Below are 27,246 nucleotides of genomic sequence, written 5' to 3'. Positions count from 1 at the left end.
TATTTTCCTATTTATGTTTTTCTATGCTTGTTCAAATAGGACACTTAGGTAAAAACAGTAAAAAGCCTTAGATAGCTATGTAAAAAAGAAACTTGGAATACAGAATTAACTGAGACTTGATACTTGATTTGTATCCCAATCCATGATAATATTTACTATGGGTGCAAGAGATGATTTTACTGTTAAAAAAGGGAGAGTAATTCTATATTTTCTACTGATTTTGTAAGAGATTAGTCTGTTTGCCACATTTCCTTTGGTAGATTCACCTACCCATAAAACCCCTAACATCGGACTAACAAGTAGTCTTGGGAGAAATTAATCAACAGTATCATCACACTTAGGAAAGACTTCTTCTCAAATGTAATTAAAATTGTGATATTTGGGGGTAATTTATCTACTATTTCTGTGTAACAACAGGACGCCTGCCTTGTTTCTGCCTACTGTATCCTTTCCAGAGATAAATCTAAATACATTTAATGTATATTTGAGTTAATCTAATTTGACCTCTTTGTTATTTATTTATCTTTACTGTGCACTTTTGTTGAATTTTATCCAGTCTCATCATTTCCTAGGCATTTATGTTTTACTTTACAATTATTTCAGTGCTTAATCTAAAAATCACTAGTTGCATTTTGATGAAAGGCAAATACACATCTCCTAGGAAATGCAAAGACCTTGGAAAAATTCAACTGCATATAGTTCCCTTTTGAATTATATGTTTATTATGTATATTGGGGCGCCTCTGTGGCTCAGTTCATTAAGCGTCTGACTTTGGTTTATGTCATGATCTTGCAGTTCCTGGGTTCCAGCCCCACATCGGGCTCTGTACTTTCAGCTCAGAGCCTGGAGCCTGCTTCAGATTCTGTGTCTCCCTCTCTCTCTGCCCCTCCTCTGCTCATGCTCGCACTCTCTCTCTCTCTCTCTCCCCCTCTCCCTCTCTCCCGCTCTCTTTCTCTCTCTCTCTCAGAAACAAACATTAGGGGCATCTGGGTGGCTCAGTCAGTTAAGCATCTGACTTTGGCTCAGGTCATGATCTCACGGTTCATGAGTTCAAGCCCTGCATCAGGCTCTGTGCTGGCAGCCCAGAACCTGGAGCCTGCTTGATTCTGTCTCCCTTTCTGTCTGCACCTCTCCCGCTCAGGCTCTGTCCCTCTGTCTCTCAAAAATAAACAAATATTTAAAAAATTAAAAATAATAACATTAAAAAAGATTTATGTTTATTATGTATATTTTAATTATTTCTGTATGTTAAATTCACCAGACATTGTTACCCCAATATAGTCAATATTCATCTGCATTTACTCAAATATGTAGCTCACTTTGCTCCTGAAGAATTATCTGTATCTGCTTTCTATTTACTTTCCTCCTATACCATCACACTTTACTCCAAACTGTCTTACCCTTATTATCAAAAAAAAAAATGATCAAGGACTCATTAAATAGACCTCTCATATCCAAATTACAACTATTTACTAGCCACCTGAGTTTTTAGCCATCTCATACTTAGAGTTTCTATGCCATAATTGTATCATCTATGTAGTGAGTATTGAAAAAAAAAAGTATGTACCTTATTTCTCATTCCAATAAATAAGTTAATATATTTAATGTGCTTAGAACAGCACCTGCACATATTAGGTATTATACTTGTGTTATTTTTACCACCACCAATGAAACAGTTACTTCTAAGGACAATACTAAACAAGATATCTATTTACCAATTTTTATCTTTTGATCAGCATTTTACACAATGGTTGCAGCACCACTTTGGATACACATTTTTAAGCTTTTCTGGTCAATTTTCTCTTCCTCTTAGATTGTTACTTCCATGTTTCTTTTACAGAATTAATGTCTTCTTCCCCAACACTGATTGGATTCCTAAGGATTCTGTCTTCATCTTTCTTCTCAATATATTGTGAGAAATATATTTGCCTAAGCAATCATATTTATGCCCACATGTTTAATTGCTGGGTATACACAAGTATTTCACTAATTTTTAAATATTTCCCAGTTATATTACTTCTATATCAGACATATATATCCACATGCCTACCTGGCTTCTCTCCTTTGAAATCTCAAAAACATATCAAACATCAAGTGTACTCTTCCCACAAAAATAGACTTAAATTTTCTTTCCAGTATCTTCGCAACAACATAATCAACAATCCAGTTATGTGATGGTAACAATTTGATGACATCTTTAACTTACCCTCACTCTCCATACCTAATTGGTCACCAGATGCTCTCAATAGAAACTTCTGATTATATCTAAAACAATTCAGGTTTCTCTGGATCCCTGAATATTTTCTTATCCCAATATAAATCTATATTCTTCATACCAATTTACAGTGATAGCCTCTATATATGATTTATTGTCATTCTGTCCCATTAATCAGAGGCAAAAGTCATTAATTTAAATATCCAAATAACTACTATAACTAATATTTTAAACTATTTTCTACTGCCCTGTTAAAAAGAATAATTTTTTAAAAACTTAATATGCCTTTATATTTTGGTACCTATCTCTGCCTGTCTGTACCTTGCAACAAACACACATCTCATCATCGCTATATTACCCATATAATTCCTATAGGGCACCATGTTCTTTCCTATCATAGAGTCCTTGCACATGTTGTTCTGTTCTGTGTGGAAATCTCTTCTTTTGCCAAATTTGAGGCTACTAATACATAAGATTTAAGTTGTTTCACTTCATTAGAAAAGACTTTCCATACATACTTGACTAGATCAAATTCTCCAACTGTAAAATCTCCTGTTACCACATATCTTTCTTCTTGTAACACCAGTCACAATTTGTACATGGCTGATTATTTTCATATTTTTCTGTGTATTTCATGGACATCTGTTTTTCCCATCTTTGGGTCTTTACGTCCTAGTATTTAAAAGGTTTATGAGGTTTATTGGATCCTGATTATGTATTTTTAGATCAATTAAGAGGTCTTGATTGAGATTCATCAAGTTATAAGTGAGAGAGAAGACAGGGGTTGAATGTATCACCACAGAGCAGAAAGCAAAGAGTATACTGACAGTCAATAAACTATTGGAAGAAGATGGGTCCACAAAGGATATTTGATAAGCCATGATTGAGAAAAAAAATGTAAAAAGATGGAGTGGTTACATCAATAAAGTAGAAGATATTAAAGAATCAGTGAGTACAATATCCAGTGATCCTGAGAAATCAATAGACATGCAGAACATTTTCAGTGGAATTAACAATGCAAAAATAATTGGCTATCTTTTTTAAAAATAATTGTCCATCTTAATCACAGCATCGTGCAATGCTATTTCACAAATAACACTGTATGAGTTTGATTACTAAGTAGGAAATTATAAGGGAAATATAGACTCCTATTTAAGAATATTATCAGTGAAGAAAGACCATATAAGAGATGAATGAAGAGGAAAATTTTACCATTGTTATTTGAGATGTTCTATTTTTATATTAAATCAAAGAAATATAAAGATGAGGCTGAAGTTAATGGAAGAGGAGTGATTCCGAAAGCCTAGAACATGAGGAAAGAAGAGAAATCACAAGCTAGACACAATTAAGGTACATATGTGTGAATACAAAAACAAAAACAAAACAAAAACAAAACAAACAAAAATTATATGATGGTGGAATTGGGTAGTTGAAAATTAAAATGGAATTGTATGTCAAGAAAAGGAACTAATGCAAGTTTTGCTTATTGTTATTGATCTTCTGTAAATTATCAAATTTCCCTACTGAAAATTAAAACAGAACAAGCTGAGAATATGCTCATGATGTTAGGATTGTAAAATTAATTTAAAAAATTGGATTAGCAGATGAGGATCTTTAGAAGAAGTTAAAGGGAGGCAAGGTCATCACTGACTACTGAGGAGCACTCAAAAGAAGTAAGAATATATCAATTCATAATGTCACATCTATATATGCATTATCATCTGTATCTTTATACATATACATTTTCCATTTGGTTGTCTATTTGTGAATTTATTTAGTTATACATTTACTTACTACTGATTTATGCTTATTTGTAGTTATACTAAGGATAGTGTTTATAAGAACTGAAGGCCATATTTTACTTGATCCAAAGCTGAAGTGTCTTATGGTGGAGAAAATAAGTCTATAATAGTAAGAAGAAAGAGGATAATGGAAGGTGAGTGGGATAAAAGGTAATGAAAGTGGCGGAATCGTCAATTTGTTGTGTGTGTAGGCCATGGCTTCCCCTCCTCCTTGACAGCTTAGATTCTTCTTTTTCTCCAGGGTGTTCTTTTATTCACCTCTGTCACATTTCTCTGTCTTCATTATACCACTCCCACTGAAAGCCTAAGAGAACAAGAAAAAGAGAGGGAAAAAACAGAAAGAAAAGAGAGAAGAAAGAAAAAGAGGAAGGATTGAGAGACGAATAACCTATTTTGAGGAAATATACAAATATTCAAGATCAGAAATTCTTATATATTGAAGGTTTAACATGTTAAGTAGTTAAAAGTGAAGTCCTGAATTCAAGTGCAACTGTGATGATATAACCCCGTACTGAGAAAATACAGGAATAATAAGGATTAAAACACTGAATGAATGTAGTTAAAAAACTAGTCAAAGTGTTATAGTAAAGTAATAGAAGTGATATTTTGCAGTTATCTAAAATCATAAAATGTGTTAAGTACTGTAGCACATTCTGGAGCTACATCTCTGAAAAATATACAATTTTCTTACTTTTTTACATTTCCTATTTCTTTAAAATGGTATATAATCTGCAAGAGAAATTATTCAAGAATATTCATACTGAAATATTTGGAAGCATTTTGATGATTTGGGAAAATAAAAGAGATTATTGAGAATGATAGTCTCTGAAAATTATTGCCTAATACAGATTTTCATGGGTAGACAGGAAGTAAAAAAGGAAAGATAAATTAAGAAAATAAGGGAAGGAGAAAGAGAAAGAAAAAATGTAAATCTAAGAAAAATAACAAATGATCACAGTTGAAATATGCAAAAAGTTTTATATTCAGTTACTTAGAAATGAGACACACTGATGTATATATTGTATATGCCACCTGTAAATAAATATTTAATGTCCAATGTGAGCTAGCTGGGGATTGCTAGTGGAGGTGTCTAGCTAAAGCAAAGGGTAATAATGAAGAATGCAAGGTAGATAGTCTTTGGAAGGAAGAGATTAAGAGCACAACACACATTTCTCCTGTCATTTGCAGCTCCATGTTTAACTCTTCATATCATTTTAAATGTCCATTCAAATGTATTCACTTGACCAGCTGTTTTAAGTTTAAAACTGGGATTCTGTTAATTCCACCTGTGGAATCCTCCACATCCACTGTTAACACCTAGCTACTCTTCTGCAGCAGTTAACTCTCTGATTATGAACATGACTACTGAAGAGACATAATATTCAAAAGCCTGTCTTTTATCATGGTGATAAAGGATTGCACAATATTAACTTTTTGAAAAAAATCGTTGATTAAACTAACCTTTATTTTAAAATCTCAATGGTCTGGTTGTTTGGTATCTTGTTTTGTTTTGTTTTCATAGGTTTGCTTTTTTTTGCTGTTATTTAGGGGAGTGGAGTTTCGTTAGTTGGTGAGTTTTCCTTACAGAGACAAAAAAAAAAAAAACAAAAACCATGAGCTTAAAAAAATCACTTAAAATCTTGGCATTTTAAATTATAAAAATGAGTGTGTAGTGGAGCAATGTTCTCTAAAATGTTCAACAGGAAAGCTTCAGAAGTAAATATTGTTCATTTCATTAAATTAATTTTGTCACAATTTAATCGTATATTTAATTACTATAGAGCATTTATAAGTCCTCCAAATATACCTTTAATTGTGTCATATTTCCATATATAGAAAACACCGAATGTCACAGCTATGTGGGGAAACCTTTGTCATATCAGGTAACTTGACTTTAATAAAACTCAAGAAATATAAGAGTAAGAAAAGAACTATGAAATATAAAATACAATAACTAATCATTGCCCATAGATGACAAAGACAGACACACAGATCATGTTAAAACTAAAATAAAAAGCTCTTGCTGCTCACGAACTTGAGGGCAACAGTTTACCACAGGCAGCATATGTATATTTGTTAAGTCATATATCAGCAAAGCTCGGTAATCAGTATGTGATATGTGCAGTTTTCTATGTAGATACAAAGGACGGGATGTACATCACCATTTAATTGTGACGGTTTATAAAGCAGTTGAGCTACCAAGTTATGCCACTCCTACTTAAAATAATATAAAATAATTGGCTTAGTTTAGTGGCATTTCAAAGTATTATACTGTGTTCACATTATGGTGTCTTAATGAATAGAATACTGATAATCAGGAAAATGATATGCCCCTTTACTCAAATTGAGAGGCAATAATTCACGACGAATCACGAAAAATGAAGTTGCAAGTCACATTTTATAGTAATTAAAATAATCTATATTGACATGAGAGGAAATTGCCATACTAGTCATATGCTTAATACTTACAAGTACAATTTTTTTCTGTAAGCCTTTAATAAAAAATAAGGAACAAATATATATGGAATATTTTCTGAGATAGAGAAATCAACGGATATAAAACAGGCATGCCCTCAAAGACATTTCTCTCTAATTATGTAGTCAAGATATACACCAATGTTATCTTTAAGAAATATAGGATTCTAGGAAAAGGTGGAAGAAATATCACAGGACAATGTGGATAGAGTTTATCATTAATAATTTGTAATGATCTTTTTTTATGTAACCTTTAAATGACATGAGATATAAACACCTGTGGAGATGTATTGGGAAGGTTTAACAGAACAAGTGGGATTTGTTTGCGAGCTCTTAAAACAGGAAATGCTTTGTGAGTTGGAAGGAGTGTTTAGATACGTGAGAAATACTGAGGAAAAAGCTCAAAGGTACAAAAGTTTACATTGTAGTCCAAGTTGTTAAATAAATCAACTGCTTCGTGTTTAAAGAAGCAGTGTGTAATGGAACCGGATATTCAGTTTATGGCTTTCCTTTGTGAAGCCCCAGGAAATGTAGTCTAGGAAATGTTAATCATTTTCTAGACTTCACATACATCTTCCTAGATATATACATTTATATTTGATCCTACAGTGTCACAAAATTCAGCTATGGCAGCACTGCATTCCTTTTCCTAAAGTATCCTGTTCAATATAATATGCTGTAAAAGATAATAAAACCCAACTATACATTAATTTATTCATTAATTTGATATTTACAAGCTGTCATTTTGATAGATACTGTAAGTATACAAATATTGTGACTCAATAAATTAGAAGCATTTTCGTGTCAGAGTGGGAACGCAAGGGAACAGTATAACAACTCTGAATCAATAAAGGTCTCAGAGATGTGCTCCCCCATGATCAGTCTTGAAAGCATATATTACCACACAAGGGATATTGACAAGAATACATTCACAGAATTGGTCAGTGACTGAAAATAGAAAGAAGATTACAGGATATCCTCAAAGTTAACTGTACTACTTTGAGATTCAGAGAAATTCGGTGTCATTGAGTAAAGGGAGTTTTAAGGTAAGAGAATTAGTTCTAAAAATAATTACCTTTCACTTATGTCTTCTTTTAACGATAATGAAACAAAGAGATATGAAAATCTTTATTCAGACCTGAAATAATGAATGATATGTATGTTGTCAAATAATGTTATCTGTACTTTACATTGAAAATATGTTTAGATTAGCATAAATATATGCAAATATAACAGCCATCTACTTAATAGCTTAGTTAGCTTATATGTTGAGATTTGGGCAAATAAAAAGATCTAACCTTGAAAAATAATTTTAGAACTAATTTGGATATAGACAAAAATCAGTAAGAGGCAGGTCAAAATGTGGACTTTATTTTCTGATAAACCTGATTACAAAAATTGTCTTCATCCTTTCATATATTTAGTTACCTTATTTTTAAAGCAGACATAGATTTACCCACTCTGAAACATACAAAACTACAACACTGCTGATCGATTCTACAGGAGCAAGCAAGCCCCTTCAAATATGGCCTCAAACCCACCAAAGGCAAACAACCTAAAAGAAGACTGAAGAGGTATTGTGATATAGCTACCTAATTCCTTACCTCAAATCCACTCGATAATTCATTCCTGTGCCACTAGGGAGAAAGGTGTGAGAGGGTAGGACATGAGGTCAGTGGGGTAAATCTAGTAGATGTTCCTCCAGATGAGAATATAAGTATGGAGCTATCGTCTTCTTTCACGTTATAAAAGTAAAATTTAAAAAGAACAGTAATGGGCACCTGGATGGATCAGTCAGTTAAGCATCTGACTCTTGATTTTGGCTCAGGACATGATCTCAGTCATGAGATCGAGCCCCACATCCAGCTTTGCCTCTGAACTGAGTGTGTAGCCTGCTTAAGAGTCTCTACCTGCCCCTCCCCCGCTTGTACACACACACTCTCTCAAAAAAAAATAAATAAATAAATAAAAAACAAAATAAAAAGAACAGTAAAAATAAAAGCAGAATGTAAGACAATTATTTGCAACTGGGCCTTTGTGCATGCTATTGCTTCTCTCTGAGATTCTATGACCTTGTCTCTTTCCACTTGACAGACAAACATCATTTACTAAGGGAAGATTTCCTAGGCAACCGCCACCCTCATCCTGCATACATACGCACTTAGAACTTAGTTTGGGTATCATTTTCTCCCTTTTGTACATCATAAACATTTGATTGAATAAATGTCCCCGCTGGCATTTACATGTACCATAGTGTTTTATTTTTATGTTTATTTATTTTTCGAGGGGGAGGGCAAGTCAGGGAGGGCAAAGAGACTGGGCAAAGAGACTGGGAGAGAAAAATCCCAAGTAGGCTGTGTGCTGGCAGAGCTGCCACGAACCGTGAGATCATGACCTGAGCCAAAGCCAAGAGTCTGACGCTTAGCGAAGTCTTGAGCCACCAAGGTGCCCCTACGCACATAGTGTGTTTTTTTTTTTTAATCAGTGCAATTCTAAGCTGCAGGAAAGAAGAATCTGAGACTTTTGCTCCAAACCCATTCAATTACCAAAACTAATAGATTGCCTGACAAAGAGAAATTCTAAAGCAAAAAAATTGTAAAGACATGTTAATGAAACATTCAATAATACAATATTAAAATTCATTTTCCACAAGTTAGGACAACATAAATAATTGCAAACTATATTTTAATGTCAAAATTGGCCTTTGAAGTATTACCAACCATTCACAATGGCAGAAAAAATAAACGGCCTTATGATGAAGAAACAGGGATGAATCTAAGGCATAATGATGAGTGAAAGAAGTCGGATGCAAAAGGACACCTACTATTTCTGTTTATATGAAGTTCAAGTAGAATGCAAAATTAATCTATGGTGATTTTGGACAAAATACAGATTACAGTGGAAGTAACTGCTGAGAGGAGGCTTGAGAAAATCTGTGATGCTGAAAAGTTATTTACCTTAGGTTATACATATGTAAAACTTCAACAAGCTGTACATCTAAAATTTGGATACATGTTGCCTATAAGTTATAACACAATTTTTAAGTTAACTTTAAAGAATGAAAGATTACCTTGGATAAACTTGGATATTTTCAATTCCATATGAATTTAAAATCAACTTTTCAGTTTACACAAAACCATCAATTTATAACAGTACTATATTGAATCAAGGAATGATATTTAGGCAGAATTGACATATTTTACAATATTGCACAGAATCAACATTTAAAAATGTATAATAATTAGTCTTCTAAGCAATGCACTTGATGCCTTCCTTTAAATTTTCTTCAATTTGACTAATACGTCTATAATTTTGTTTCAAAATCTTGCATATATTATGTTACTTATATACTTTTTTGTTTTCAAAGCTATTGTGACACTTTTCCTAAAACTATGTTGTAATTGCTTATAGTTATTGGGTATCAGTAAATTTATTTTCATATTGAACCTGTGCATTATAAATGTACACTAATGTACTAAATGTACAATGTTACACTATTGGATTATCTAGATAGAAAATTACACCATTTATAAACAAAAATAGTTTATTTCTATTTCTTAAACTTTTAATTTCCTTTTATCTTATTTTATTGTCAATGTACTTCGACCCAGTGTTATACTGATGAAGTGAAAATGGAAATGCTTTTCTTATTTCCCATTTCAGTGGAAAATACTGAAATTATATATGCTGGAGGGGCGCATGGGTGGCTCAGCCAGTTTAGGGTCCAACTTCTCATTTCCATTTAGGTCATGATCCCAGGGTAGTGGGACCCAGTCCCACGTCGGGCTCCACACTGTGTGTAGAGCCTGCTTAAGATTCTCTCTCTCCCTCTGCCTCTCTCCGCTGCTTGCATTCACTCTCTCTCTCTCAAATAAAAAATAAAAATAAATAAAAATAAAAATCATATATACATATATGTATATATGCATATACATATTAGACTGTTATTAGCTGAAAATAAACTTAGAATTCTTAAGTCTTCTACATAGAGTGATTCTTTTATCATTATGAAACATCCCTTTTTATCTGTCATAATGTTTCTTGCTTTAAAATCTACTGTTCCCTTGTGGGAAAAAAGTTATAGCAGATCTCTTTAGCTAGTGTATATATGCTATATACTTTGCCCTTTTACTTACTTTGTAATGATACTTTGTATCATTATTTTTAATTTGTACCTTCTTTTAAGGTAATATGCATTTTTTTTTTTTTTACTGACTCTTGTCAGTCTCAACCATTGATTTCTTAATGGAATTATTTGTTTTTGTTTTTGTTTCTTACAACACAATGTAATTGTTGATGCATTTGGATTTATAAGTCATTTTGCCATCTATGTTCTAGTTGTTTTATTTATTCATTTGCCTCTCCTTTTTGGTCAGCTATTAAATTAATGTTTGTAATATTTTATATGTATATATATCTCATTAACTAGCTAATCCTATACTATTTTATTATTATTTTAATGATTACCCTAGAGATTTCTACATACATCCTTGTCATATTGTAACTAAAATTATTATTTTACCACCTACTGGTCAATGTGAGAAATTGAAAGGTTACCTCTTATTTATTTCTCTCTCTTTTCTGATAATGGTGCTTTGTCTTATTCCTATGTATATTTAAATTTCTCAAGATAGTATGGCTATCAGTGTAGACTCTCTATATTAATTTAATACATATATTTAACCTTTGTATTTCTATTCATTTCTTCTTGCATCAATATGGAATAATTTTCCTCTGACCTAAAAAATTGTTTTTTATGTTTTCCATTGTAATGTTACACTAGTGACACATGTCCTTAGTTGGTTTTTCTAAAATTGTATTTATTTTCTCTCTTATTTAAAGACAAATTTTGCTGGGTTTAGAGTCCCATGTTGGCATTATTCTTTTTTTCAGCATGTTGATGACATAATTTGATAGCTTTCTATTATTTATGCCATATTTTATTTTTACTGGTAAGTCAACTACCATTCTTACATTGTTCTTTGCTTTCTAGCTACTTTTAAAATTTTGTTTATTTTATATCATCAGTTTTCATATAATACGCCAGATGTATTTCTTTTTAAATTTGCAGCACTTTGTAAAACTTCCAAAAGGTGAACATAAAGCCTTTTTTCAATTTTGGAAATTTTTCAATTTTTCAATTTTTTTCAATATTTCAAATTTTGGAAAATTTTCACAATTATTCCTTTAAATATTTTTCGTATCTATTATCCTGTACCCTTTGCAGACTCCTTATGAACCCTTCTATTGCTATTTAAATTCTTATAATAATCATTTATTTTAAAGCATAAATCTTATTCATCAATCACTTCTGTATTTCATTCTACTGTCTTATTTGAATTGCTACTGTTTTATCTTTCTGAAAATCTCATTATTTCTTATTGAATGCTGGGTTATTTTTGTTTCCAAAGAAAAAACTCAGGAACAATTTATGGTTCTGCTGAGGTTATCTTCCAGAAAGAAGTTAATATTGCCTTTGGAAGCAAGTTTAATTATGGTTGATCATCTTAAACTAGTTAGTTTAAACCATCTTAAACCAGCTCTCATTAGGGCTTAGTTTTGCTTGTAGATAAGGTCATATTTATTTCTCATTCATGCTTACTGCTATGTAAGTTTTAGAAGGGCCCCAAAGAAGAGACATGGTATGTTTAACCAGGCCCTTCTTAATTGACAGTTCTAAACTCCAATTTCACTGCTGCCCTACATAACTCAGGGTAGTTCAACTTAATTTACAAGGTTCTCATTAACGGCTTTCTTCTCATACTCCTACAATTCAGCTGTAGTTTTTTGGGTTCGCCATTTACTCAAGAGGAAAATTAATGTCAAAAATGTGTTTAATCTCTCTGAGTTTCTAACTCTCTGGGATCTTGATCAATAGTCCAAGGCTTTGGTAACCTTGAAGAACATTTGTTTCATACAATCTAGTCTACCATAGCTGAAAGTGGAATTCTTTATAATGATAAAAGAAAAAAAATACTCTTTCTGAAATTGTCTGAATATAGCAGAGCTGAATATTTAAATATATGACATATTAAATATCACAAGCTAATCCATTTTCTTACTTGCAGATCAAAAAAAAAAAAGGTCTAACAGTAGATTCATATGTATGATGTAGGAAAAATACAACACAGTAACAATAACAATAAAACATGCAACATAATATTGTCATGCCTCTGGATCTTTAAACTTCATTATTGCCTAGATCTGGATGTGTGTCCCTTTCAACACTTGGTATGATGGGCTGCATATTTCTGAGATTATCATCTATAAATATCATCATGTTTTGTGTTTCCTATAGTATCACCTTTTAGAAAGTTAACTCTTTTATGTATGTTCCCAAAGTACTTCTTTATTTGTTTTCTTGTTGTTCACATTTCAAGTGTTTATTTAAATTCTAGTTAACATATAAGGTAATATTTGTTTCAGGTATAGAATTTAGTGATTCATTATTTACATCCCAACAAGTGTCTTCCTTAATGCCCATCACCCACTTAGCCCATCCTTGCCCACTTCCCCTCCAACAACCCTTAGTTTGTTCTCTATGGTTAAGAGTCTCTTATGGCTTGCCTCCCTATCTCTTTTTCTTTTTTCCCCTTCCTCTATCTTCATTTGTTTTGTTTCTTAGATACCACATATGAGTGAAATCATATGGCATTTGTCTTTCTCCGACTGACTTATTTCATTTAGCATAATACACTCTAGCTACATCCACTTGCAAATGGCAAGATTTCATTCTTTTTGATGACAGAGTAATATTCCATCACACACACACACCTCATCTTCTTTATCCATTCATTGGTCGATGGAAATTTGGGCTCTACCAATAATATGGCTATTGTTGATAGTGATGCTATAAACACTGGCATACATGCATCCCTTCAAACCACTATTTCTGTGCCCTTTGGGTAAATATCTAGTAATGCAATTGTTTGGTCATAGGATAATTCTATTTTTTAACTTTCTGAGGAACCACCATACTGTTTTACAAAGTACTTGTTAACATATGCATCCACTAATGCATTTATCCCATTGATCAGAATTTTTTCATTGTCATCCTTTTGTTTTTTGTTTGTTTTGTTTTGTTTTCCTGCTAGATGATGAATTCCTCTAGAATAGGAATTATCCATCAGAATAGCAGAGACATCTATCACAGTGAAAAATCAGGCACTCAGTATAATTACTGATTCTTAAAACAGGATCCACAAGACACCAGTAAAAAAAAAAAAAAAAAAAAAGCTCATAAGTAAAATATCAGACCAGGAATTTAAAACAACAATGATTAATATGCTAAGAATTCTAATGTAAAAAGTACACAATTTGGAAAAGCAGATAGTTATGTATGGAGCGAGACAAAAATTCTAATAAAAGAATCCAAAAGAAATGCTAGAAATTGAAAACAATATAACAGAAAGAAAGAATGCTTGTTGCAAAAAAAAAAAAAAGTATCTTCAATAAAAACATTTATCTTGAATGGGGAAAAAAATTGCATAGAGAGTGAGCCCATGATCTTGGATGAAAAACAAACAAAAAATTACACTTTATTTTCACTAATGTCTAAGTGAAATTTAGTATTTTATTTAGCTATACATATAGGTAAGAAATGATATTAGTATTAGCAGTATCTGTGATTTTGTTACCACTAAACACCCAAGATAGTTTCATAGCAAATTATGGGGTTTATTTCAAGAAATTTTGAAATATGATTTAATGTCCCTGCTTTGCAATGATGGTAATTATTAATAAGTCACTAGATCATTTTATTTACTATTTTAATGGAGAATGATAGACAGACAGACCAAGTGATCAATAGGTCAGTAGATACAGAGATAGATGACTATTTCAATACGTTTGTAATTACATCTATTTTAGATATTCAAAAATATTATTCTGAGAAGATGGTCCATAGACTTCCCAAGAATAAAGAGTTCATGACAAAGATGTGTAAGTACCCCTGGAAAATATGTTTTTTGAAGAAAGAATATCAAAAATGCTTTATCGGTGTTAGACACAATTTGTTTTCATTTATATTAAAAAATAAATATTTTTCACAGGATATAAATTCTGTTTTAGTATAGCTTGCTTATTTAAAAAAATAAAAATTAACTTCAGCATTCCACTACTTATTTGGCGCTTTGAAAACAAAATTTAGGCCATGGTATTCACTTTCTCATGGATGATATGATTACACATTCAAAATGACAACTTTAAGCAGAGAAAGTCCCAGAAAATTCCACGTGTTAATTTATTTATTTTTTGGCTTGCCTAATTTCCAAGACAGATTAACCCAATAGTGAAAGCTCTTATCTCTTAAACTATTCTATTTTAAAAATGAAAAAGAAAAGTGGAAGTCATATACTGGGCAGTTCTGTCTCTCTCCCTCTCCACCTTCTCCCCCACCCAATAAAAAAATACAAAAATGTTGGTTAAACATTCCTCAGATCTTATGGCCTTAATTCAAGAAGGTATTTAACTGCACTAACACTAAATAAGAAAATTTATCCAATTAAACTGTGAACTGAAAAAAAATTAATAATAAAATAATGATGAATATTTTCTTAAAACATTTGTTTTCCAATTGGATCATAACCATGCAAATCCAAAAACCTACATAAAAATAGAAATATTTACCTGTAATGTTAAAATTTTTTTATTCATTATTCATTTGATAAAAACATAAATACATCCTAGTTAAACCCAGTAATTATAAAAATTTCAAGATTCACATCGAATATGAATAAAATGGTGACTTAAAAATGATACCAAGTTACACATATTTTAATCAGACCACAATTCAGTGTATTCAAATTAAATCACACAGAATGTGTAATCTAAAAATGGCCAAGAAAAAAATAAAACTTACTTCAGAAAACAATTTTCTTTCAACTTTAGACTACCAAAATAAAAAATAAATAAAAAAAAAAAGGAAAAGAAGAAAGAAAAGATAGAAAGAGGAGGAAGGAAGGGACACAAAAGCAAAAGCAAAAATCAAGTGCTGAATGGAAAAAATATATTAGTATTTTCTTAACTATTTACAGGAATTGCAACTTTACTATCTTGAAATTAACTGGTCAAGGCCTGTATTTGTCAAGTCCTTTACAGTAAGACATACTTTACTGAAGAACAGAGCATTTTTCTAGAATCAATTTTCATTTATTAGTGGGTTAATAAGGAGCTTATTGTTAGTATTTTCTCTTCTGTGGAGGTATTCTTAAGAACTAAGACATCATGAAGAACTAAGACATAATGATCCTAACACTTGCTTTAAATGATGATGAAGCTAACTTTATTAAGACGAAGAAAAAAAAAAAAGGAATCAGTCATGTGTAGAAAATATTTCTCAAAGATATTAGAATTCCAATGCATACTATGCATATATGTGAAGCCAAAGGCTGAATTGTTGCACGTGAAGTTCCTTTTTTCTATTATAATATCTTATCTACAAATTGGATATGGTCATGTGTCACATAAATTCTGAATAAGAAGCTAGAATGTCAATTTTATCAAAGTTCCATCTGATTACAATGCAGAATAGCTTTAAGCAGAGGCCTTTGGGGGCCCTGCTTCCACTAATAGAGATATGGATAAATTATAAGCTTGCTTGCTGCAGAACCCATAACTTATACAGTAGTCTCTTTTGTAACAGAAGCACTAGAATAGAAATGAGATTTCACAACAATTTTTTTAGTATATCAAGGTTATTACATTGTGTGATTAAACTCATGTAAAATTAGCAATCAAATACATTTGTTAATTAATTGTCAACGTTAAAAGATCCCCAACCCTCTCACAGACAAGACTGCGCATGCAACATAATCATAACTAATCACAAACGCCCAAATACATTGTTACTGTTTTACCCCAGAAATGGAAGTCTTTAGGGGCTGAACTAGGAACCTGGGGAGGGTTTAGCTTCCCAAAGAATAAAGAGGAAAAACACCCAATAAAGACAGTTTGTGTCTTTCTGATCTATTCTGGCCAGAAATGTGAATGTAAGGCCTAAGGGATAAAGGAGACTCCAATAACATGAGAATAAAGTTGTATGCTAATGACTGAAGGACCTAGTTCTTTGACAACAACTTTGACTTGGAATACCAGGTTTAAACTCTTAGCCTTTAACATCTTTTCACTTATTATAAATAAACCCATCATCTGTTTCTTAAATTTTTTTTAATGTTTATTTATTTTTGAGAGTAGAGAGAGACAGAGAGAGGGAGACACAAAATCCAAAGTAGACTCCAGGCTGGCAGCTGGCAGCACAGAGCCAGGCACAGGGTTCAAATTCACAAAACATGAGATCATGACGTGAGCTGAAATCGGACACTTAACCAACTAAGCCACACACGGCCCCCCCACCAATATCTGCTTTTAATTATCCTTAGTGGATTAGATTTCTAACATATAATTTAAAGATTCACTTATTAGTCTATCATGTAATAGATCTCATAAACCATAGAAATTCTGAATTCCATACTCATGTATATTAAAGTACCTCAAATATCAAATAATTAGATTTATTGTAATCATGCTATACTTAAGTCCAAATTATATAAAATAGTAATGATGTTAATAAAGACTTTATAATTAAATACACATACACATATGTAACATAACACTGCTTGCCATTTTAAGTTCCAGCAGTACCCATTAAAATAGCAACTTGTATACATAAAAACATTTCAAATTCACATACAATGCCATTTCCTCCTTTGAATTATGTTTATATCCTCATTATCATTACATACACTTTATTATTTTATAACATATGTTATAAATATTAGAAATTCTAGGACAAATTTTCTTGCTTTAAAGTATCCATTTAAATAAAAATAGTTCTATACATTTGCTTAGCATTCTCAAATATTTTAAAAAATTCTATTCAATGCATGATATTTCATGAAATTTTCAGTTAATTTAAAAATTGACCAGTAGTTACAGATGAATACTATTTTTCATTTTGCTCCTAGACACATTAATCAACCGGCAGGCATGTTGGGATCAATCAATTGCATCAGTTGTGTTCATTCATCTTTGTCCTGCCATTCATTCCATGGCAGCAAGGAGCACACTGTGTAATTGAATTTGGTTGAAATCTAATATAAGGGCAAACTGTGACAGAGTAGCAATAATCAGTTTGATTCAAAAATTTTAGCAGTAATTTTTGTTTTCTGCGTTCAGCAAAAGGAGTATGATATTTTATTCTGTATACTATCATAAGTGAGAGCTCTGGGGAAAAGGCACACAGCATGCTTTAGGACACATCAAGTGATCATAGATTCTCAGCTGAAAAATTAGAGATGGTTAGAGGAAGGAGAGTACTAAATACAATCAAATGTGTATAGAAAATAAGGGAATAAAGCAAAGGCTTCGAGGATTTCTCAAGATATGTAAGAAAGTTTGTGTCTTAAAATTTTCTTGTTAACTATACTGGAATTAAAAATATTTTTTCCATAAATACAGTCATGAATTTAGAGAAAGTTATGTGATACAATAAAGTTCCTTGTTTTAGAGATTTGGAGATTCTGAAAATTATATCTATACTATATATCTATAAGGCTAAGGCTACATCCATACTTATACATAATTGTGTTTAAAGCAAAGCTTTCTCTAGCTCTTTTTTTAAAGTTAATTTTGAAATGTGATCAAAACTAGCCTATGTGAATAAGAATAATCATCTGGAATTATTTGGTTTTATATTTTAAGAAAGTAACAAGTTTTCTCCATTCCACTTCTAGTCTAGAATTAAAGTAAACTTTTGGAGAGATTTGAGTCTACATATTCTACCTATTTACTCTATAAATTGTCCATCATACATTCTGGGTTACATTGAAATTTTCATTATTAATTTTTAAATGTCATTTCCTATATCATTATGATTTTCTCTTAACTAGGTAATTGAAAAAGTTTTCATCTCAAAATGATAAAGACTAAATTCAGAGACAAAAGATACTCAGACAAGTTTTTCCTATGGCTGGTTTCAATGGAAAATGCTCATTTTTTTCAGTTTATTTTTTATTTATATTTTGTTTCAAGTTTTCATTGAAATTCTAGTTATTTAGCATATAGGGTGATATTGGTTTAGGAGAATTTAGTGATTCATCACTTACATATAACAGCCAGTGCTCATCACAAATACCTTCCTTCATATCCATCACCCATTTAACCCATCCACCTGCTAACCTGCTCTCCAGCAACCCTCCGTTTTTTCTCTAATTAAAAGTCTCTTTGGGTTTGCCTCCCTCTTTTTTTCCTTTTCCTCTATGTTCATCTATTTTGTTTCTAAATTCCACATGAGTGAAATCATATGGTATTTGCTTTTTCTCTGACTTATTTTGCTTAGCATAATACATTGTAGCTCCATCCATGTCATTGCAAATGGCAAAATTACATTCTTTTTTATGGCTAATATTCTGTGTGTGTGTGTGTGTGTGTGTGTGTGTGCGTGTGTACAGACCACATCTCTTTATCCATTCATCAGTAGTTGGACATTTAGACTCTTTCCATAATTTGGCTATTGGCTATTGTTAATAATGCTTCTAAAGCATCAGGGTGCATGTGCCCCTTTGAAAAAGGTAAATACCTAGTAGTGCAAATGTTGGGTTGTTCTATTTTTAGGGTAGTTGTATTTTCAGCTTTGTGAGGAACCTCCGTACTGTTTTCCAGAGTGGCTACACCAGTTTGCATTCCCACCAACAGTGTAAGAGGGTTTCCCTTTCTCTGCATCCTCGCCAACATCTGTTGTTTCCTGTGTTGTGAATTTTAGCCACTCTGACAGGTGTGCAGTGGTATCTCATAGTAGTTTGGGCTTGTATTTCCCTGATGGTGAATGAGTGGAGCATCTTTTCATGTGTCTTTTGGCCACCTGCATGTCTTCTTTGGAAAAATGGCTCTTCGTGTCCTCTGCCCATTTCTTAGCTGGATTATTTGTTTTTTGGGCATTGAGTTTGATAAATTCTTTATACATTTTGGATACTTAACCCTTTATCACGTATGTCATTTGAAAATATCTTCTCCCATTCTGAAGATTGCCTTTCACTTTTGTTGATTGTTACCTTCGCTGGGCAGAAGCTTTTTGCCTTGATGAAGTCCCGATAGTTCATATTTGCTTTTGTTTCCCTTGCCTCCAGACATGTGTCCAGTGAGAGGTTGCTATGGACGATTCAAAGAGGTTGCTGCCTGTGTTCTCCTCTAGGATTTTGATGGTTTCCTGTCTCACATTTAGGTCTTTTGTCCATTTTGAATTTAGTTTGCGTATGGTGTAAGAAAGTGGTCCAGTTTCATTCTTCTGCGTGTTGCTGTCCAGGTTTCCCAACACCAATTGTTGAAGAGACTGTCTTTTTCCCATTGGATAGTCTTTCCTGCTTTGTTAAAGATCAGTCGACCATATAGTTGTGGGTCCATTTTTGGGTTTTCTCTTTTGTTTCATTGATCTATGTGTCTGTTTTTGTGTCAGTACCATATGGTCTTGATGAGGACAAATGCTTTTGGTTTTTTGTTTTTGTTTTTTTTTTTTTTTTAATTTTAGAGAGGGAGAGAGAGAGAGCACAAGCAGGAGAGAAGGGCAGAGAGAGAGAATCTCAAACAGGCTCCATTCTCGGTGCAGAGCCTAATGCAGGGCTTCATCCCACAATCCTGGGATCACGACCTGAGCAGAAATCAAGAATTGGATGCTCAACTGACTAAGCCACCCAGTTGCCCCTGAAAACGACTCATTTTTAACTGGGTTAGTCTTCACCCACCACTATCTTTATAAGATAAAATAAGACTAAATTTGAATAATATTTTTTTAAAGAGGAGCCACTGGAATTTTCTACTCATCTTTCTGTTACCATGAAAAATAATAAAAAGTAGTTGCTTATTAAAGTTAAAAAACGTATCAAATTAATCACCAAAATTTTATTGAGCACATAGCAAAAATTCCCTAATCTGTGAAATAACATATTTTCAAAACTCTCTCAGTTCTAACATTCTGTGAGTCTATGAATATGTAATTACATAAATTAACTCATTTACTGCTCAGTGATTTCCCTACCTCAAGTTTTATGCTTGATGTTTTCTTTTTTTGAATTTCATAATATAGTTAACTGACTAAATCATCTTTATCCATATCAGATAGCATTTTTATCCCATAATTTGGTTTTCTATGGAGTACAAATGAAAAGTAGAGTTTACAAAAATATAATTACACTTTTCTTCTTTTTATGAAACCTATTAAAAATTAATTGTGTCCTTTTTTCCCTACCTTCTTGAGATAAGTAAAGGTTTTATTGGGAGTAAAAAATATGTAAGGAAAAATATACCTAAACCTTTGTACCACTTCTTGACCTTCTAAGAGAATATACTGAAAGAACTGCTTAGATTAGAAATTTTTATTCTGCTGTGCTGTGTATATTTTTTGTTTGCTGTTTTTTATATTTTCTTTTCCACTTTGATCTATGAGGTCTCTCCTTTCATAAAACAAACAAAAAAGATTCTTCAGAATCACTTTACAAGAACTGTGTAATCTTGGTAAGGAATGTATATCAATTCTGATGAGATTTCAAGTGAGACTAGTGTGCAAACTATTTTTATGAGATAAAATATATTAGAAAATATTAACTGCTATTGTTCCCAGAGCTAAGTGTAATGACAATTTTCCATTCATAATGTATTCATAATATAATTTATTAAATTATTCCATTAGTTGTGGAAATGTATCAGTATGAATTAACTCTGATTTCTCTAACTTTGGTGGGTAATATGAAAGGGATCAATATTGGTTAAGTTGGTCAAGTTATTAGTGGATTACTTCAATTTAAAAATGACTGTGTACTTAAATTATTCCAAATCTAGTCTAGATCTCTCTGTAGTGGTTGAGTCTGTATCAAATGTATTTTATTGAAAGATTAACAAAAATTTTACTGATACAATATTCACATTCATTCCATGTTTTAACTAGTTAAAATAAAATGATTAAAATAAATTTTATAAAATTGAGAAAAGACAATAATGTAACATGTAGATTACAGTGGTAGTTATGGGCCATAAAAGGCAAAGCATTGTGTAGGAGGGATACCAATGGAGGGGTGCCTAGGTGGCTCAGTGGGTTAAGCATCCATTTCTTTGGTTTCGACTCCAGTCATTATGATGAGGGAGCATGGGACAAACTGAAGGTCAAGTGCAGGTAAACAGCCCCCCCCCCCCACCCCTGCTGTGGGACATGTATGATATTCTTTGGACACTTCTGGCTACCCCAAAATGGGAAAGGACTAAAAACAAAAGGTCAAATTAATAAGAGTCTCCACCAGTTTACCAGAAAAACCCACGTCTTGCTAGAGCAAAAACCAACTTTAACTTAACAATAGCTTGGCCTCCAGTAAGTCTTTAGCATGTGAAAGTCTCTTTGGAAACTCCCTCTAGACTTTATTTCCTTGCCTCCAAAAAATGCCCCACCCACCCACACACTTATAGTGCAGCTCTTCCTGCCGATGGGTGCTGTCCCCAGGCTTTAATCAAATCACCTTTTTTTTTTTTTTAAATTTTTTTTTTTCAACGTTTATTTATTTTTGGGACAGAGAGAGACAGAGCATGAACGGGGGAGGGACAGAGAGAGAGGGAGACACAGAATCGGAAACAGGCTCCAGGCTCCGAGCCATCAGCCCAGAGCCCGACGCGGGGCTCGAACTCACGGACCGCGAGATCGTGACCTGGCTGAAGTGGGACGCTTAACCGACTGCGCTACCCAGGCACCCCTAATCAAATCACCTTTTTGCTCCAAAGCCTTCTTCAAGAATTCTTTTGGACCACACCAACCTCACATTACCTCAAAACTTCATCAATTCGAGCTCCACATAGGCCTCTGGGCTGACAGTGCAGAGTGTGCTTGGGATTCTCTCTCTTCCTCTTTCTCTGCCCCTTCCCTGCTCACTAGCTATCCTTTTCAAAATAAACAAACTTAAAAAAAAAAAAAAAAGAGAGAGAGAGAGAGAGAGACACTAATGGAATTGTCTCATTTTGTAGTTTTAAAAATAAAAACAAGTAGAATGACATAGATAAATTCAGGAAGTTATAAATGCAAGAATTTTGAACTACAAAGATCTTTACTGTAAAATATAAAAGATTCATTCAACTTTATTTGTGGCAGTTTCCAGGTTCTTCATAATGAGTGGAATGGACAGACCTTCATGTATTAACCCTTGTTAGGAATCAGTAAGTTGGTGAAAGCAAGGGATAGATGATAGTTATAAATCCAAAAACACTTTTTTGAGAAAAAAGTGGAAATGGCAGAAAGGTCTTTTTGAAATATATTTACTCTGAGAAGATTCCAAATATGTGTTTTTTTATATTTTATTTTTTATTTATTTATTTTTTTAATTTTTTTTTTCAACGTTTATTTATTTTTGGGACAGAGAGAGACAGAGCATGAATGGGGGAGGGGCAGAGAGAGAGGGAGACACAGAATCGGAAACAGGCTCCAGGCTCTGAGCCATCAGCCCAGAGCCTGACGCGGGGCTCGAACCCACGGACCGCGAGATCGTGACCTGGCTGAAGTCGGACGCTTAACCGCCTGCGCCACCCAGGCGCCCCGTTTTTTTATATTTTAAAGAAAACACGATTTTTGTGATCTGCAATTTTATATTTCTAACAGTTGGATAAACTGGAAATGTCGGTCAGTTTAAATACAAATGATTCAAAGCCTTCAGAAAATTAAATTTAGGAATAAGTAGAGATTAGTTTCTTCCAAATGATCCATTTTCTGTCTCTTTGCATAGAAATGGGCAGTATGAATGCAGTACTTTTTAGTGCTGTGTTATGCAGAATCCTTCAAGGATTTAGTTGGTATTAGATTGTATAAAAGGCTTTCGGTGTACATAAAAGTGTTTCCCAAACTAATCTCATGGGAATAAGTTCAGTGTGCTAGGAGTCTTTATATTTGAAGGAGTTTGCCAAGACAATGCATTAAAAATATTTATTTTTAGTCCTTTCTTGAGGTTTATAAATTGGTATTTGCTCTTTAAAATTGATATTTGCTCTTTATTATAATGGCATAAACATTGTGTAATGTTTTAGAAAATTATCAAAAATAGCACAAACATAATTCAAGATTAAGAAAGCAGAAGCTTATTTTTGGTCCCTTCACATGGCCATCTTTTGGCACTACTTTCTGTAGACTCTTGTCACATGCAGGTTAGTTTTTTCATGTAACCCAAATTATATTTTGCCTGATTTCTATCTTCCCCAGCAAACTGTACTGCTCTGTGTCTCAAGTAATAGAGGAACATACCAATCTGATAAACATGTACTAACATATGGATGGTGTCTTACTATTTAATAAAGTTTCAATGTATAGGAGGTTGCATGGTTATTTTTCCTGAATGAGGTCAATACAAGACAATAGGAGTCACACATCACTGTGATAACTAAGAATGTCCTGAAATATTTCCAACCTGATATGATCAAAATATTCATTTAAAATTTTTTTAATATGTTTTAAAGTTGATTTATTATTGCAAGAGAGAGAGCACAAGCTGGGGAGGGGCAGAGAGAGAGGGAGACACAGAATCTGAAGCATGCTTTGGGCCTGAGCTGTCAGCACAGAGCCCGACGTGGGGCTTGAACTCACAGACCATGAGATCATGACCTGAGCTGAAATCAGACACAACTGACTGAACCACCCAGACGCCCCTGAATTTTTTTTAACGTTCATTTTTGAGAGAGAGAGAGAGAGACAGAGTGTGAGCGAGGGAGGAACAGAGAGAGAGGGAGACACAGAATCTGAAGCAGGATCCAGGCTCTGAGCCTGACGCAGGGCTCAAACTCATGAACTGTGAGATCATGACCTGAGCCAAAGTCAGATGCTTAACCAACTGAGCCACCCAGGTGCCCCAAAAGATCCCTTTTAAAAAGAAAATTACATTCACAGTAAGCAAGAGGAAAGAAACAATAAGCATCAGAGTGGAAATCAATGAATCAAAACACCAAAGAAGAGAATAAAAGTCAGTTTTGAAAATAAATAACATCAGTGAAGCAGGTAGATAGCCAGGCAAATTAAAAAAAAAAAAAAAAAAAAAGGAAGCTATAAATTTCCAATCTTAAAAACAAAGAGGTGACATGATTATAGATATTAAGAACTTAAAGCATAATAAAGGAATATCACTAATATTATGCCAACACATTTGATAACTTAATGTAAGTAGACAAACTGCTTAAAAGATATAAGATGCGAAAGCACCCACAAAAATAAATAACCAAACTACCTCTACATACATTCAGATATTTAATATGTAGTTAAAAACATCCCCTCAGGGCACTTGGGTGGTTCAGTTGGTTAGGCATTCAACTTCTGCTCAGGTCATGATCTTATAGTTCCTGAGTTCAAGCCCTGCATAGGGCTCTGCACTGACAGTGTGGAGCCTGCCTGGGATTCTCTCTCTCTTCCTCTTTCTGCCCCTCCCCCACTTGCATTTTCTCTGTCTCTCTGTCGCTCTAAATAAATAAACTTAAAAAAAAATTTTAAGCCCTTTTTTTAAGCCCTTTAAGCCCATATGGAAACCCTATGCCATATGGCTTCACTAATGAATTCTATCACACTTTTAAGATACCAAGTCTACACAATTTCTTCCAAAAATAACACTGGAGAGAATTCTCTCAACTTGACTTCATAAATCCTATATTACCCTAATAACAAAATCAAAAAAACAATATAAGGAAACAAAACCACAGACAACATCTCTCATAAAAACAAACAAACAAACAAAAAACCTTAAATAAAGTTATAGCAAATTGGGGCACCTGGGTAGCTCAGTCAGTTAAGCGACTGACTTCGGCTCAGGTCATGATCTCACAGTTCGTGGGTTCAAGCCCTGCATCAAGGTCTGTGCTGACAGCTCAGAGCCTGAAGCCTGCTTTGCATTCTGTCTCTCTCTCTGTTTCTTTCTCTCTCTCTCTTCCCCACATATGCTGTCTCTGTCTTTCAAAAATAAATAACATGTTAAAAAAATTATTAAATACAAAATTAAAAAAATATATATAACAAATTTAATACAGGGAAATATAAATTTTTACCAAATAAAATCTAAGAAAATATAAAAAAGATAATCAATCATGACAAAACGGATTTCATTTAACAGAATATAAGGTTGCTTTAACATTTGAAAATCAATTAATTTAATTTACCATATTAATATACTAAAATACTAAAACCACATGGTCATCTCAATAGATGTAAAAATGAAAGATAAAATTTAACATTCATGATAAATACAAAAAAAGGCCTTGTAAATTCATAAAAGAAAGGAAACAAATCAAGGGTGTATCTCTAAAATTCTTATTAATATCATATTGAACGGTAAAAACACTGAATGTTTTTTAAGATTAAGAGTAGGCCGGGCGCCTGGGAGTTTCAGTTGGTTAAGCATCCAACTTCTGCTCAGGTCATGATCTCATGGTTCATGGGTTCAAGCCCGGCCTGGGCTCTGTGCTGACAGCTCAGAGCCTGGAGCCTGTTTCACATTTTGTATCTTGCCTCCCCCCTCTCTTCCCCTCCCCTGCTTACATTCTGTCTCTCTCTGTCTCTCAAAAATGAATAAACATTAGAAAAAAAAAATTAAAGAAAGATTAAGAGTAGGCCAGGGATATGCATTCTCACCATTTCTATTACTCATTGTACTGGATGCAATAACCATTTTTACAAAGAAAAATAAATAAATAAAGTACCAATTAGAAAGGAATAAGTAAAACACATTCTATTTGCAGGCAACTGAAGATCTTAGAGAAAATTCCAAGGTCTCTGCAAAAAAGTTACCAAAACTAATAGGCGAGTTTAGCAAGGTCAAAATACATAAGATAAATCTAAATTATCATTTATATTTCTACATACTACATAGAACACTAGAAATTGAGATATTTTTTAAAATATCAAAAAGTGATACATTTATATATAACTTTATGAATATACATCAATCTGTACATTGAAAGCCACAGAACAATTCTAAAAGAAATTAAAGAATTAAATACATTAAGAAATATACTATGCTCATTGGACAGGTAACACAGTGTTGATAAAAAGTCAGTTAATCCTATATTGTTCTGTAATCAACTAAATCCCAATAAAAAGAGAGAAGTGTTTGTTTGGTATAAATTCACAACCTAATTCTAAAATATACATGTATGTAGAAATGCCTTAGAATAGCCAAAATAATCCCCCTTGCCAAAATTTGACGAATTTACATGATCTGATTTCAAGACCTATGATGAAATCATGGTAACCAATACTGTTTTCCTGGTATTGGGATGGAAATGTAAAAATTGGAACAAAGCCCTAAAAGACTTTTTTGGTGATGGACATCACATAGGTGATGGACTGATTTTTAACAAAATACCAAGTAATTCAAATTGAAAGAGATAATGCTTTCAACTAAAGTTACTGAAACAATTAAATATGCATACATAAAACAACAACTACAACAACAACAAAAACAACCCTCAGTCCTTACACCATATAAAAAGTGTCTCAAAATGTTTCATATGGCTATACAAGAGCTAAGAAAATACAAGTGTTTTAGGAACAAAATCAGGATAAAAAATGCAACCTTGAATTTGGTTGAGATACTTTAAAGAGCATACAAAAAAAGAAACATTAAAAAGTTAACCTTCATCAAATGGACTCCATAAAAATTAAAATTTTTGTGCTAGAAAATGAAGACAAGCTACGTGTTTGAAGAGGATATTTGCAAATCATATATCTTATAAATTAGTTGTATATAGAATAAATAAAAA

The 27,246-nt window shown here is 32.8% G+C and overlaps 1 long non-coding RNA gene across 1 annotated transcript in view; it reads right to left on the bottom strand.

Moving 5' to 3' along the window:
• Positions 1–5,495: 5,495 nt before the first annotated feature.
• The window catches only part of LOC123595925, a 71,737-nt gene continuing 49,986 nt past the window's right edge, over positions 5,496–27,246 (bottom strand). Inside the window, exons 2-3 of the long non-coding RNA XR_006711434.1 lie at positions 7,568–7,630; positions 5,496–5,597 (exon numbers count right to left, since the gene is read on the bottom strand). This is a non-coding gene — a long non-coding RNA (uncharacterized LOC123595925). The remainder of the gene's footprint in view (positions 5,598–7,567; positions 7,631–27,246) is intronic.

The sequence above is a fragment of the Leopardus geoffroyi genome, chromosome B1, assembly GCF_018350155.1.
Source record: "Leopardus geoffroyi isolate Oge1 chromosome B1, O.geoffroyi_Oge1_pat1.0, whole genome shotgun sequence".
NCBI classification, from domain to species: domain Eukaryota; kingdom Metazoa; phylum Chordata; class Mammalia; order Carnivora; family Felidae; genus Leopardus; species Leopardus geoffroyi.
The sequence above is the reverse complement of the archived record's forward strand: the minus strand, read 5'-3'. Positions and strand labels throughout refer to the sequence as shown.